The sequence below is a fragment of the Mustela putorius genome, unplaced genomic scaffold (assembly GCF_011764305.1).
Source record: "Mustela putorius furo isolate JIRA1106 unplaced genomic scaffold, ASM1176430v1.1 tig00003845_pilon_pilon_pilon, whole genome shotgun sequence".
NCBI classification, from domain to species: domain Eukaryota; kingdom Metazoa; phylum Chordata; class Mammalia; order Carnivora; family Mustelidae; genus Mustela; species Mustela putorius.
The window spans coordinates 22,616,593-22,631,172 of record NW_025421998.1 but is presented as its reverse complement, the minus strand read 5'-3'; the positions used below and the strand labels follow the sequence as shown (position 1 = coordinate 22,631,172).

At 38.6% G+C, this 14,580-nt stretch overlaps 1 protein-coding gene and 1 pseudogene across 5 annotated transcripts in view; both read left to right on the top strand.

The window, feature by feature from the left end:
- Positions 1-14,580, top strand: part of MAGI2 (membrane associated guanylate kinase, WW and PDZ domain containing 2) — a 1,343,119-nt gene that overhangs the window by 977,717 nt on the left and 350,822 nt on the right. The gene's annotated exons all lie outside the window — the stretch shown is intronic.
- On the top strand, positions 2,678-4,873 carry LOC123394877 (annotated as a pseudogene).

Below are 14,580 nucleotides of genomic sequence, written 5' to 3'. Positions count from 1 at the left end.
AAACAGAGGGTTGCCAGGGGTGAGGGGTAGGGAGAGGGTGGTTGTGTTACGGACATCGGGGAAGGTATGTGCTGTGGTGTGTGCTGTGAAGTGTGTAAACCTGGTGATTCACAGACTTGTACCCCTGAGGCTAATAATACATTATATGTTAATTAAAATTTTTAAAAAATCATAATATAGAATTAAACACACTGTTTATAATAATTTAAAAAAAAAAAGAGTTCTGGATCTTGAACATCTACTTACCTTATGAACAATGACCAAACTTTGTACATGTCTTTGTGGTTTTTATCCCCCATAAAGGCTATGGCTTCCTGTACCTGCCCTCCCTAAACTAGCAGCTCTACTGATACAAGCAGCGCTTCTTCCTAGAATATTGACACTTTGCATTCTATAGTTGAAATCCCACTGTTAGGTTTCAAGAGATTCTTATGCCTTTCATATCATGTATCAGGAAGATTTCTGTGCCTGCCAGAGAGACTTTTCAAATTTTCTAATCTTGAGCAATTTTTGTGTGTGGCATTAGGTTAAAATGTCTTAATATTTCCTCATGTGTCTGTGTGTGTGTCTGTTGTTCAGGGTAAAGAGTGGGAGAGTATTTTTTTATTGAATTACTCCTTGGTATTATTCAATTATCTACATTTTCATATCTTCGACTGTGGTTATTTTAGTTCTTCAGTGCATGTATCATTCACTACCTCTGTCAAAAATATCATTTCAGTTACATTTATTCTAAATCTCATATTAAAAAGAAAAAAATATTTTACTGATTTAAAAGTAACTGAAAAGTATTGTCTGATACCTGGAGAGTAAATGATTTAGGAGGATGAGAAAATGGATCAGTTCAATGGCAAAAAATATTTGCACTGGACAGATTTAACAGTTAAAGAGGCAAGGAAGACTTTGTTCAAGAGTATTGGAATGGAGGAGGAAGATGGAACTCAACTTGGAACTCAACTGCCCTTGCGGGGTGGGGGGAAAGGGGCAGGAAAATTTTTAAATACTGGAATAGGCTCCAGAAAATCTTTGGAGGACTATCGGGTTGAGGGAAGGGGAAGTTCGGTTAAAAGGATTAGGGCATTTACTTAATTTTGCTAATTGGCAGTTAATCTAAGTTAGACTCCTACCCTCCTACAGAGACTGGGGGATAGGGGTGGTATCTTTTTGGTGACTACATTTCGAAGGGATGTCTCCCAGTTCCTTGAGAAAGATACCTCTGGGTAGTGGAAGATTTACATCTCAGACGCAGAGAAAGAATTTACAGTTGCAAGCTTTTAAAGCAAATACCCTGAGAAATGGGAGGTCAGCAGCCCCACAGAAAGAAAACTGTAGTCAAGTATGGTCAAGCTGAATTGAATGTTAAGGCCATCTTGGTCTCGATGATATTACAAAAGTTCCACATAATCAAACAAGAGATGGTAAAGTGCTAGCTAACAAGGGATTTTTTAGGAGAGCAATGTTAGTTAATATTGAAAGTGAAGTCAAATTCAGATGTGCAATTTTAATCAGCAGCCTCCAGAGCTAGACATTAAATCAGCAGTAGTGGATCACCAAGTCATTCCAAGTGTTCTCCCCACTCCCCAGTAACTTGGTAAACTGAGTCAACGCTATTGTTTCAGTCTCTGACTTATCTTTGATCATGGATTACTTGATTCAATTTGACATTCCTTTCCAGAATCTTCTATCTTATTACAGCATGTAGATAGCCAATTTCTATTCTTGGCTTCTTCTCAAACAGCACAACACACTCACACATACAGTTCGGCTTCATGGAGGATTATGTCTTCCTTTTCCCCCCCTCTCTGATATGCAGTAAAAACCTAACATTCTGTAGAGAGTGTTTAATTTTTAGTTTATCATGCTATCCATTATTGTTATCAGAAGTGAATATAATAACCCCAGTCCTCTGTAAATTACAATTAAAGAGGATAGTAAAATCTAATGTGTTGCTCTCTTCTTACTTGGAAACTAATCCAAACTGGATAGAACCCCTTCCTGCTGTGGAGATAGAAGTGTGATCATTGTCAGTCTTTAATTAGAAGTGAAGTCATGTGATAGGTAAGGCTGGAGTCCCTGTCTTATTTTTCATAGCCTTGGAAGTTAGTAAATGTTCAAAAAAAAAAAAATGTTAGTCTTGTTCCAGTGTCTGAGCCCTAACCAAGGTTTTTGTGAGTTTCTGGATAATTATATTCTTAAGATCATGTCTTTGCTCTGAGTTCCTGCCCACCATACTTTTTTTAAATATATATATATATTTTATTTGTTTATTTGACAGAGAGCTAGAGAGAGAGCACAAGCAAGCAGAGCGGCAGGGAGAGGGGGAGAGAGAGAAGCAGGCTCTCTGCTGAGCAGGGTGCCCGATGCGGGGCTCGATCCCAGGACCCTGGAATCATGACCCGAGCCGAAGGCAGCCGCTTAACCAACTGAGCCACCCGGGCGCCCCCCACCATACTCTTGATTTCACTCACATTTCCCTTTTTTGTTTTAAGATTTTATTTATTTATTTGACACACACACACACAGAGAGAGAGAGAGAGAGAGAGAGAGAGCATGAGCAGGGGGAGTGGCAGGCTGAGGGAGAAGGAGAAGCAGGCTCCCCAGTGACCAGAGAGTCCAACATGGGGCCCTATCCCAGGACCCTGGGATCATGACCTGAGCCAAAGGCAGACTCTTGATTGACTGAGTCACCGAGGTGCCCTCACCTTTCACTTTCTGTAGCTGTTCTCTCCCGGTGCCCTCACCTTTCACTTTCTGTAGCTGTTCTCTCCAGGCCAATCTAGATGTGGAGCTCCTTGGTCTTTTTAGAAATCTCTCACATAAGGCATTACCAGGTTAATAGAGTTTATTGATGATTTGAGCAGTGCGCATGTGTGGGTGTGGACGTGAAGAAATTTGAAATACAACACTAAATGTTTTTTGGTCTCATGGCTATGCAGCATTTTCTGAAGCTCGGGTGTACGTGCCGTGGTGTAAGTGGACCCTGTACTCTCTGCACCTGCCGTGTGCACTCACAGATTTCTTGCACACAAGTGATTACCTGTGGCAGCCCTCTCATGGGGCTGTGCAGGTTATAGCAACTCAGAATGGTGCCGGCATGACAGCAGCTCGCCAATACTGTGGCTGTGCAGCCCAGACTGATCTTGTATACCGTGACAACTCCCCAAAGGTCCTGTGTCTTAGACCAGACTGCGGATTTCCTAGGCACGGCAGGCCGGTTCTATAGCAAGACAAAGGATCCAGCGGTTGTGAAATCATGTGCTGAGGCTGTGGGTAGGAGACACCTCGAGTCACCCGTGTGGCCTGGTGTGAGCGCACATTCCCCTGGGGCTGTGTGGTGCAAGGCAAAGTATGCAGAAACACTGTGCACGTCCATACTTGGCAAGGCCCCCACGAAGGCAGAGCGGCTGGACCAGACCTGACCCTATACATAGCTCGCTCATGCTTCTACTCCAGACCTCCTGAATCAACAGCACAAGCTCTTTGCATGCATACTTTCCTTTGCCCTCCAATCTGGGCTGGTACAGCTTCTATTAAAGGACGTGGGCAGTAATCCAGAAGGACTCTGGTGTCCTGACTGATTCCGTAGCCCTGGGAAGGAATTGACAAAGGTTGTAAGAAACTGATTGGGGCCCTGACTTTCCCAGCTGGAGGTTAGCAGGGAAAGTGGAGTAGGTCGGGGTCTTCAGAATGACATAAACTGCTTTAAAGCACATGGTCAAGGCTTATTTCTCCTTTCCTTTGGAGAAAAAAAAAATTTTACAATTACTTGGGCTCCTTGGCATCAATATGTTTTCATAGGTTCAATTATCTTCTGCTGCTTCTTTCCCTTCCTTAAGTTTATCTTCATTCCTCATGCAGAGCAGTTTAGCTTTCCTTTTTTTTTTTCCATGATTTTCTTAAAAAAAGGTAAAACTCATAGGGCCCTGTTTTTTGTAATTAATAAATCTATTCCAGTATTTTTGTTTGTATAAATATCCTCATAAAAACAGTCTGTTGCAAAAAAAAAGAAAGAAAAAAGAAAAAAAGAAGAGTCTGTTGCCAGCTTTAAAATAACCATTTCCATCTCTCTGCATCATTTTATATCCTTGGGTTATTGTGTTCTGGGATGTCATGCACAACACGTTCCAAGGTCACATCAAATTAACTGTACCTGAAAGTTGAATTCCTAACTAGGAAGCTAGGAGAAATATGTGTTATTTATTTGGGGTATCCCTTTGCACAATATTGCACTAATCAAGAAATGTAACTAATAGAACTCTCTTTCTTAGGGCCAAGAACAAAGGTTTAACACCCTGTTCTTTTCTGGATTCTACATTCAATGATCCTTTCTAACATTATATCAACATTTGTACTTCTACATACTTTCATAATATTTTTAGATTTCTCTCATTCATTCATTCATTTATACCAGAGACCATTTTAGTATCAAGAGATCATGGAGCTCAAGTGGAATATAGATCAAGGAAACCAGGAAAAAAAATAAGTAAAATTTCATATGGTAAAAAATAAAATAAAATAAAGTAGGGTATTGGATAGAGTGAAGGGAAGGTGGTAGCTATTTTAGACAGCATGGTCAGGCCCTCTGAACTGTGGTATTTGAGGAGACATGAATGATGAGGAGTTGATTATAAAAGTATCAAAGGAAGAATATTCCAGGTGAAGGAAAGGGCAGAGAGGAATCTGGTTTGACACACCCAAAGAACAGGGAAAATAGCGATGGCAACAACAAAACCAACGAAAACTAGTGTGGTGGGCATAAGAGAACGGGGCAGAGAATGCTGGGACATGATATTGGAGAGGTCAGCAGGAATGGAATGCCTTGTAGGCTCTGCTATGGAGTTTGGAATTTTTGCTAAATCACATTGGAGGGTTTTGTGGGGGGTTTTTTGTTTGTTTTTATGGAGTATGATTTTATCTGGCTTGTTCTTTCCTTAATCACTTTGATATGTGGAGATTATATTTTATCTTGATTATTATTAAACTTACCTTAAGAAGTCATATTAAAACTATTGGTACACTCTCTCCAAATTTCCTAGTTCATTCCATTCATGTTTCTTGACTACCTACTATGTTTCTGGCACTGGACTAGACCCAGCAATTCAATAGTGATAAGGGGCTATTCCAACACTCAAGAGTGTTCTCTTACCTTGTGGAAAAATGTTTTGCTCTATTTTCTGTAGACAGTATTGTCCATGATCTCTGCATTCTTATTAGAATCAATATGACTTTCCATGAACTTTTTTCTGGATCTTGGGTATCTATTTTTAGTCCCATTTTAGTATGGTAAATGGATACCATCTTATACAAAACAAATGATTAAGAATGTAATTGCCAGACAGAGAAAGAAAACACTATATAATATCACTTCTATGTGGAATCTAAAATGAAACCAAACAAGCTCATAGATACAGAGAACAGACTAATGGTTTTCGGAGGTAGGGACTGGGAGGTGGACAAAATGGCTGAAAGAATCAAAAGGTACAAAGTTTCAGTTATAAAATAAATGTCATGAGGATATAATGTACAGCATGGTGACTATGGTTAATGATACTGCTTTGCACATTTGAAAGTTTGCGGAGAGAGTAGATCTTACAAATTTTCATCACAAGAAAAAAATTACCATGATGTATAGTGAAGGATTATTAACTGGACTTGTGCTGGTCATTTCACATATACACAAGTATCAATTAGGTTGCACATCTGAAACTAATATAATGTCAATTATGCCTCAATAAAAAAATCTCCAGTTAATAAAAGAAGAATGTATTTGCACTTTCATCATTCTTCATATTTTTTTCAATGTCATGATAAGTCTTCCAAGTTCTTTTTATTAGGAAAACTGCATTCATAGTAGAAAATTTAAAAATGATAGCACCTGTGTAGTACTTGTCTCTTTAGTATGGTATTCCAAGTTAATCTGAGGTTGAAAATGTATTAAGTAGCTAGCACATTATCTATAATGCTAGATCCCAGAGTTTCTGTGTCAGGTCATTTCTGTCCCCTCCCCATACTGAACTGCGAAGGGGCAATGACAGTTCAATTGCCACACAGACTGAGTCAAAGCCTGATTATTTGTGGATGGTTTTTGACCTTGAAGAGCTGGGTGAAGAAGATGAGGGGATTCTTTGAACAGAACACTGGGAAAGAAGCCAAAAGCTGAAGACAATACCAATTTTCTGTTGAGGTTGAATCTTAGTGGGCATGGAGCTGGGGGGCTTTCTCTTCTCTCCTCTCTTCCCTTCTCTTTTTAGTGGACTTTAAACTTTTAAGGATTTTTCTTACTCTGTTTATCTCATAATCTCTTATTCCTTCTATTTTATCTGTACCCCCCCCCATTTTCTCTTCTGTTTTTCCCATAGTATAAGAGATATTTGCATTAAACAAGAGCTCCTTAAGGACCCTATCTGTGAAAATCTGTTTTGAAGTTGGAGGAAAAGACAAGGCACCTTTCTGAACTTTCTTTCCTCTTGGGGCAAGAATGCTGCTTAATAAATTATCCTCCTCTTTCAAAAGATCTAGCATTTTGACTATTAAAGATTTGGAAACAATGGCATATTGTATCTTACAGATCCAGGTTTATTGTAGACCAAGTGCTGGGTAATGAAAATACCTTAGACCTTCCCTCACCTTTGTAAAAAGTACTGGTTTTTGATGATAAAATTAACCAAAGTATAGCTATAAAAATTTTTTTCAGAGTTCATAAGGAATATGTGCTCTTTTCATCCCTACAACAATATATGTATATATGAATTGGGCAAAGCCGAGATGCCAGAAATACAAAGCTCATTGAGATATGAAGATACAAAAAGCAATGAACTATGTGGTCTCCACAGTCCCCACTATCTAATGGTGGAGGAAGATGAGAAAAATCAACTATTATATTAAAAATGATAAAGGCTGTAACATTTGAGCCTGGGTTATAGAAGTATATTCATGGCTACCTGCTAAGAATGATGGTCAGGGGACACTTTTAAGCAGGAACTTATCTGAGTCATAGAAGACAGAATTTAGCCAGGAAAAGGAAGTAAGAAGCAGGCTCCAGACAAAGGAAACAGCATATGTAAAAACCAAGAGTCAAGGGACTGTTGTAGAGCCTGAGCATGAAGAAAAGTCTGAGCACAAAAGGTTTATGTGGGAAAGGAGATATACTTGGAGAGATGAGATCATGGCAGATCATAACCGACCTAGTATGCCAGGCTGACTAGAAGCAAAGGGAATGAATGGGACCAAAGAAGTTCTAGATGGGGAAATGAATGAATGAATCTGCATCTGTTGAATGTGTACTGTGGTAGTAGGAAATAGGGTGGATTGAAAGGGATAAGGAAGAGGCAAAGAGACCAGTTAGGAAACGACTGCAAAATTCCAGGTAAGAAATGAGATTTAGCAACAATAACAGGAATGGAGGGGAGAGGAGTTCTGTGTGAGATGATTAAGGAGTGGAATAAAGGACTTACTGAATAATCAGAAGGAAGAGGAAGAAATTCATGTTGGGTCTCATTCTAGTTTGGGCATGGGACAGCTGCAATGCTGATCACCAAGACAGAACAAGTCAGTGGGAAACTGTTGGGGTGTAAAGACTGTGATACGATTTCAGCCCATGCTGAAATGTAGGCAACAGGTGCTGGTGTAAGGCCAAAAAGTCAATGAAAACAACAATTAGCATGGTTCTCAGAAGCATATACAGAGTCTGAAAAGTATAGTGACTCATGAAAGCGTCACTCTTTCCTTCTATAGAAAGACATTTTTATTTTAAAAAATCATTTATGTTTACCACTACTCCCCCAGTTTACTCTATCCTCTGAAGAAATATCACACTTAGAGACATTATATCCTCATGTTCCACAAACACTTTATTATGAATCCGTTGGGGTATATACTTGCAAATATTTTGTTTCACTCTGTTTTATCCCTTAGGCAATGTCATGCACATATTCCAGCAAACAGTGTCGTGAAGCAGGAACAGAATAGCAATGTCTTGCCAGTTACCAGATCTGTAGGTGTCTGTCACTTGTGTCCTTTCTTCATTCTGCCCATCATCACTGTCCCCAAGTAGGATCCTAATCATCTCCTGCCTGGAATACATTCATCAGAGTTCTTAAGTACAGACACAGAAACTGATTCTGCTTTTAAGCAGAAAATGAATTTTTTTGAAAGGCTATGGAAAACTTACAGAATCATGAGGAAGGTAGGGAAGTGGTGGGGCGGGCGGGGGTGGGGGGTGGAGTGGGAAAGCAGGCTCGGAAAAGAAGAAAAAACAAAGGAAATTTTCCTAGCCAGAATCTCAGCCAGGGTCATCAAGGTAGGCCAAGAAAGACACTGCTCTGTCTGGCGAAGCTGCCATGGCCACCCACAGAACCGGCTGTAGCAGTCTCTTCTGTGACTAGAATAAATTCTTCACTGTTGCTGCTTCTTTACATCACGAACTCCAGGTTCAAAATTTCAGGTGGTTGTGTTGGATTGTCCAAACCTGGATTAAAAAAAACAGGTCCATATCATAGTTTTCAAGTTTCTAGAGAAATCAAGTGTCTGGGCTTTTCCTCTTCTGTAGTTGGACATAGCACCCCATTCCCACTAAGATTGGTGCTATGGAGAAAAATACAAGAAAATATAGGAAATAAAATATAGGAAAGAGGGCTTGAATCAGGGCAGCCACAGAAATGTAGGTGTCCCCTTGAGTAACAAGCCCATTACCTCCTTGTTCTAATCATTCATTCTTCTATTTTATTGTAAGCACTGTTGTGGGTATGTGCTTTATACGAATGGTACAAATATCAAGAATGCAAGTACCTACTTAAGGTTTTCTCCAAATATACCCCCCACCACCACCTTTTTGGACACGACAATGGTTTCTAATTACTTAAGACTTTTCAACCCAGAATTCACAAAAATTGCATCAGGCAGTATGCTCCTCTTGATCTTGAGGTTCGTGAGTTTGAACCCCACACTGGAGGTAGAGTTTACTTTTTTTTTTTTTTTAAGATTTTATTTATTTATTTAACAGAAATCACAAGTAGGCAGAGAGGCAGGCAGAGAGAGAGAGAGAGGGAAGCCAGCTCCCTGATGAGCAGAGAGCCCGATGCGGGACTCGATCCCAGGACCCTGAGATCATGACCTGAGCCAAAGGCAGAGGCTTTAATCCACCGAGCCACCCAGGCGCCCTAGAGTTTACTTTTTAAAACATCCATCAATTGATTTACATTACATATACACCCTTTCCATTTATTATTTTCTAACATAAATTTCCTCCTCCAAATAGATAATTATATTACAATATACATACATTACTATGTTCATTCCCTGCAAAACTACACCTTCCCCACCTACTTCTCCCTAACCCATGCCTGAACTCACCTCATTTTTTCCCAAGTATAACCCTACTCCCATTCTTGGCTTCCTTCATGATTCTACTTGAAAATCACTGAAGTCCTGAAGTGATTGAAAATTAAAGACAGACTTACTGTGAAATCATATAACATTTATGTATACTAAGTCACCCCTACACCTTCATTCCTAAATCCTCTTTAGGGATCTGTTTTCATTTTTACATTAGATGTTCTTACCTCTTGGAGTACACTATAAATTATTCAAAGGTGAAGATCTTATCTGTTTGTGTATCCCCTCTACCGTGTCTACCGTGTTAAGTACAGAGTCTTCTCTGTATCTCTGCAGAAGAGCTGGACAGACGTTTGACCAGTTTTAGCTCTCACCACTCACTTTCAAAGAATTTATGATTTTGGACCCCATTCTCTGAAACTTAATTTGTTTCATTCTCATCCACAGTCTCTAACTCGAGGTAAATGCTATTCATTATTTCACAAATGTACAAACTTCCTATCACAGTAAGAACCAGACAGGGACGATGGGGCACAAATTTACTCTCATTATTAGAAATTACCTGACGCTAAGGCCCAGATGTTGCTAGTAGTGTCATCCTCATAGAGAAAAGATGACATTACTGTAAATTGAAAGAGCAAATTTCTGTGCCATACCATATAATCTTTTCATGCTTTATAAAGTTAAAACAGAAGAAATGAGACTCATTTAAGAATCTGATTATTTTGTCATCATCACAGAATGACATATTAATTGGGTAGTAAATTTGCAAAATGCCCTTATGAATGCAAACAAAATGTGTCTTTTATAAATTAAGTAAAAAACAGATGCCTGTTTCTCACACAAAGTTCCTTTCTGATGCCGTCAGAGCCGTACTTTTTGAGAGAGTGAGTTTTGGCAGATGGCATTATAATTCAAATAAAATGAAATAGACTTCCAAGTACATCCATATTTTCTTGTCATATGAGGGCCAGAAGAATTTTTAGTTTCTAATGTTTCTGAGTGTCCTCATAAATATAACCTGTGTTATTACATAAATACTGATGATTACATTATGACTCTAATGTTAGCTGGGGTGCTGTATGATGATGTCTTTCTGTACAACCAAAGCAGATACTCACTACATCTATTGCAGACCAAGGAAATGCAATACCGAAAGATTTAAAAACACTGAATTTAGATTCTTCCCGAAGAACAGTGTGGAAATTATTTCAGAGTTCTGGAGCATGCATCATAAAGGGGATGCACAGTTGGCCAGATCCTTCTTTGCTTGTGGCTCTCTCCATTTTCTTACCAATATTTAGGAACTGAGAATTCTTTTTTTTTTTTTAAGATTTTATTTATTTATTTATTTGACAGACAGAGATCACAAGTAGGCAGAGAGGCAGGCAGAGAGGCAGGCAGGGGTGTTGCGGAGGGAAACAAGGCTCCCTGCTGAGCAGAGAGCCCAATGCGGGGCTCCATCCCAGGACCCTGAGATCAGGACCTGAGCCGAAGGCAGAGACCCAACCCACTGAGCCTCCCAGGTGCCCCAGGATACTGGGAGTTCTAAGAGAGACCGTCAGTAAAGGAACCCTCTCTTCAAAGGGATTCCAACTCGATCACTTCTCACCCTCATCAAAAAGAATTTCATTGGGCAAATAAATTAACTGCCTAGTGCAGTAAAAGAATATCCCCCCATTCCCACATAGAGTTGCCATGAAGATCAAATGAGAGGATTCATGTAAAGCACTCAGCACAGTGCCTGATACATTTCAATCAGTTACAGCTGATTTTAATACTTCTATGGTGCTAAAAACTAAGGTGAGATGGGAAAGGGTATAATTTGCCCATGGAAAATGTAAAAGATATCTTCCCGGATAGGTTGGGATAGGAACATAAATAGCATTTATCAAGATTAAATGCCATTTTTTTTTCAATGTAGAGTAAACTCCCCTCAGTAAGTAGAGTTGCCAGGTAGATGTTGACTCCTATTTTTTGACAAAGCTCTAGGGAAACTCTCTGTGAAGCATCTACTGTCCACCCCAATCCCTCCTATAAATGGTCATTCTTTCATTTGAACACCTGTACATCCTTCTACCATAACATTCCCCAATTTATAGAATTTCTCCTACTTACTTATCTCCCTGTAACTATATAGGCACACCTCATTTTATTGTGCTCCACTTTATTGCACTTCAAAGATACTGAGGTTTCCCGTTTGGGTTTTTGGGTTTTTTTTTTTCGTTTTTCTTTTTTACAAATTGAAGATTTGTGTACCCTTGTGTTGAGCAAGTCTGTTGGTGCCATTTTTCTTTTTAAATTTTTTTTCTTTTTTTAATTTATTTGACAGACAGAGATCACAAGTAGGCAGACAGGCAGGCAGAGAGAGGGGCGGGGGAGAAGCAGGCTCCCTGCTGAGCAGAGAGCCTGATGTGGGGCTCAATCCCAGTACCCTGTGATCATGACCTGAGCTGAAGGCAGAGGCTTTAACCCACTGAGCCTCCCAGGCGCTCTGGTGCCATTTTTCAAACACACTTAGTGTTTCTGTGTCACATTTTGGTAATTCTCCCAGTATTTCAACTTTACCATTATTATTATTTATTATGGTGATCTGTGATCAGTGATTATGACTGGCATGATGGTTAGCATGTTATAGCATTTTTTAAATTGAGGTATGTACATTTTTTCAGACATAATGCTACTTCACATTTAATATACTACAGTAGAGTATAATCCAACTTTTTTTATGCACTGGGAAACTAAAAAAATTCATTTCACTTGCTTTATTAAAGTATTCACTTTATTGCAATATTTGCCTTATGGTGTGTTCTAGAACAAAATCCACAGTATCTCCAAAATATGCTTGTATACTGAACCCCTTCTGCAGAAAAATTTAATCTCTAATTCTTAGCACAGTATTAAATAAACCTTGTGCAAATGAGTAGTGAATTTTGCAATGTTCAAATGCAGAATAAAGAGTGAATAATGTAAAATAAATGGCATTGATCCATATCTCTCTCCACTACCGTAAATATAGAGCCCAGTAGAAGAAATGGAAATGAGGCCAGTGAGATCTGAAAGTTTCTTTCATGCCTATGATTTTCAAAATAGTCTCATTTTTTGCATGTATTTTGCTGAAAACATGTGATATAGGGCAACTTCTCTTATAATAAATTCTGTGTCTAATAAGAGTTTAAATATATTGCCCCTAGGAAGAGCTTGAGAGAAATTTGGGATCTGTCTCAATAAAAGATCATGTCTGGGTCTCAAATATAGAAGAATAAATTTGAAAATGTACATGTGTTATTGTTTGCAAAATTAAACTAAGAAAACATGAATATCTTGCGCAGTATCATGTCATCCATAGTATTGTAAAATATAAACAATGATAGTATTAGTCTCATTATTAAAAGTACATGATATCTGTAAAGGGGAAATAAAAACAACCAAAAAATCTGTGTTACCAAAACCAACATGATTAAAACTCTAATGCCTGTTTTTCATATTCTTTACTAAAACATTTTCTTTAATCCCAACACCTGTGGTAGGGCAACGACAAGGTAGGAAGTTAGCTTTCTAGAACATGGCCAATATCAACTCTTTCTTCTCTCTCTCCACCCCAACCCAGCGCATCTGGAAATATTTGAAATATGGGGCAAACACTCTCACCACAAGAATACCTCACCAAAAGTTGAATTAACACTTGTGAAAAAATAATAAAAAATAAAAACTTAACATATTAAACCTAACATATTAAAAAATAAAGAGCATAACATAGCATAACAACACCGCTAAGGTATTAATGTCATAGAAAGTCAAAATTTCCTGTGCTTCCCAACCTGAGGTTGTTCTTCAGATGCAGGTTTATGACCTTTTATCTTTCCCAGTGCCACAGTGGACACAGGCTCTCATTTATTCCTTCAACTAATTCCTGTGCTGAACATTTAATATTAGATTTGGGGAATACAAAGATGAGTAAGATATGCTCCCTGTCCTCATAGTTTTTCACCCTGAAGGAGAAGACGCAGATGGTGATGACGTAGTCTGCAGAACTCGGTATTACGAAGTCTCTTTTCTCAGTAGTGTGCTGTATTCTTCTCTCTCTTTGTTGCTTCTTTTTCTTCACTTCCCATGGAATCCTCCTCAGTCTGTCGTGTGATATCTGGGCTTCCTGAGTTTTCCAGCTCTCCCCTCTCACTATGGAACATGGAACTTCCTAAATCACAGTAGCTTTAGGACTATCTCATGTGTATTTCTATTAGTTTGCTGAGTATAGTGTACTAATTTTCAACACCAATAAAGTAACTTGCAGGTTCTTTGTCACCTTTTGTTTATTTGCCAGGTGGAAAAAATAATCTTTTTTCTAACAGTAATTCTAAAACACAGACTTCTCTTTTATTTTCAAGTATTATCTCTGAGCGACAAGAATTGATCTTTAGAAATAGATTTTTAATCACAGAATTTTATTGAAAGAAAAATGTCACCAGATCAAACAAAGAGAATGTCCTAATGAAAATATCACTATTATCTTAATTATAGTTGTTACTTCAAGGGCTGTATTTGTAGTCCTGATGTGATTTTCATTTGGGAATAAAGAAACTAATTTTTTTGAAGGGAAAAAAAACACTGAGATGTCTTTATGCAGAAATAAGTACCATCGCTATTTCGATAGTTTCTTGTTTTCTTTTTTAAAAAACCATCTCTGAGCACTTGAGCACTTGAACTCTGATGCATTTTTTAAAGAAACTATTTTAAATGTGTTTGTACTTTGCTTTTTTTCCCTAACAAAAAGCCGGAACGTAGTATCTCTGGAAAAAGTCACTTATATGTATATCAAATAGAACATTATAATCAGACATAATTGTATTCGTCTTCAAATAGTTTTCCTTATGCACCCCAGTTGTCTCCCTTTCTACCAGAGTATCTTCTTTATAATTCAGGTCCCTTCTCCCACCACTCCAGCTCCAGCTCCACTGCTAAATGTCAGTCTTCTATTTCTGAACCCTCAAGGTAAGTTTGCATGGGAAAAAAAGAATGAAAGGGATTCATCTACTTAATAATTTTCCAGTCCACATTCTCCACGCCCACTTTCATCACCTGTTTTCCGTATTTCAGAAATTTCAGGAAACCTCCTTCTTCCAATAATGAGGCCAAACCACTACTGATTGTTACCTGCCCTAAACTCTAAGTATGGACTATGGGTTCCCTCGGCACCCATTATGCCATCAGGTGCTACTATGGCTGCTATTACAATTACCACTGACA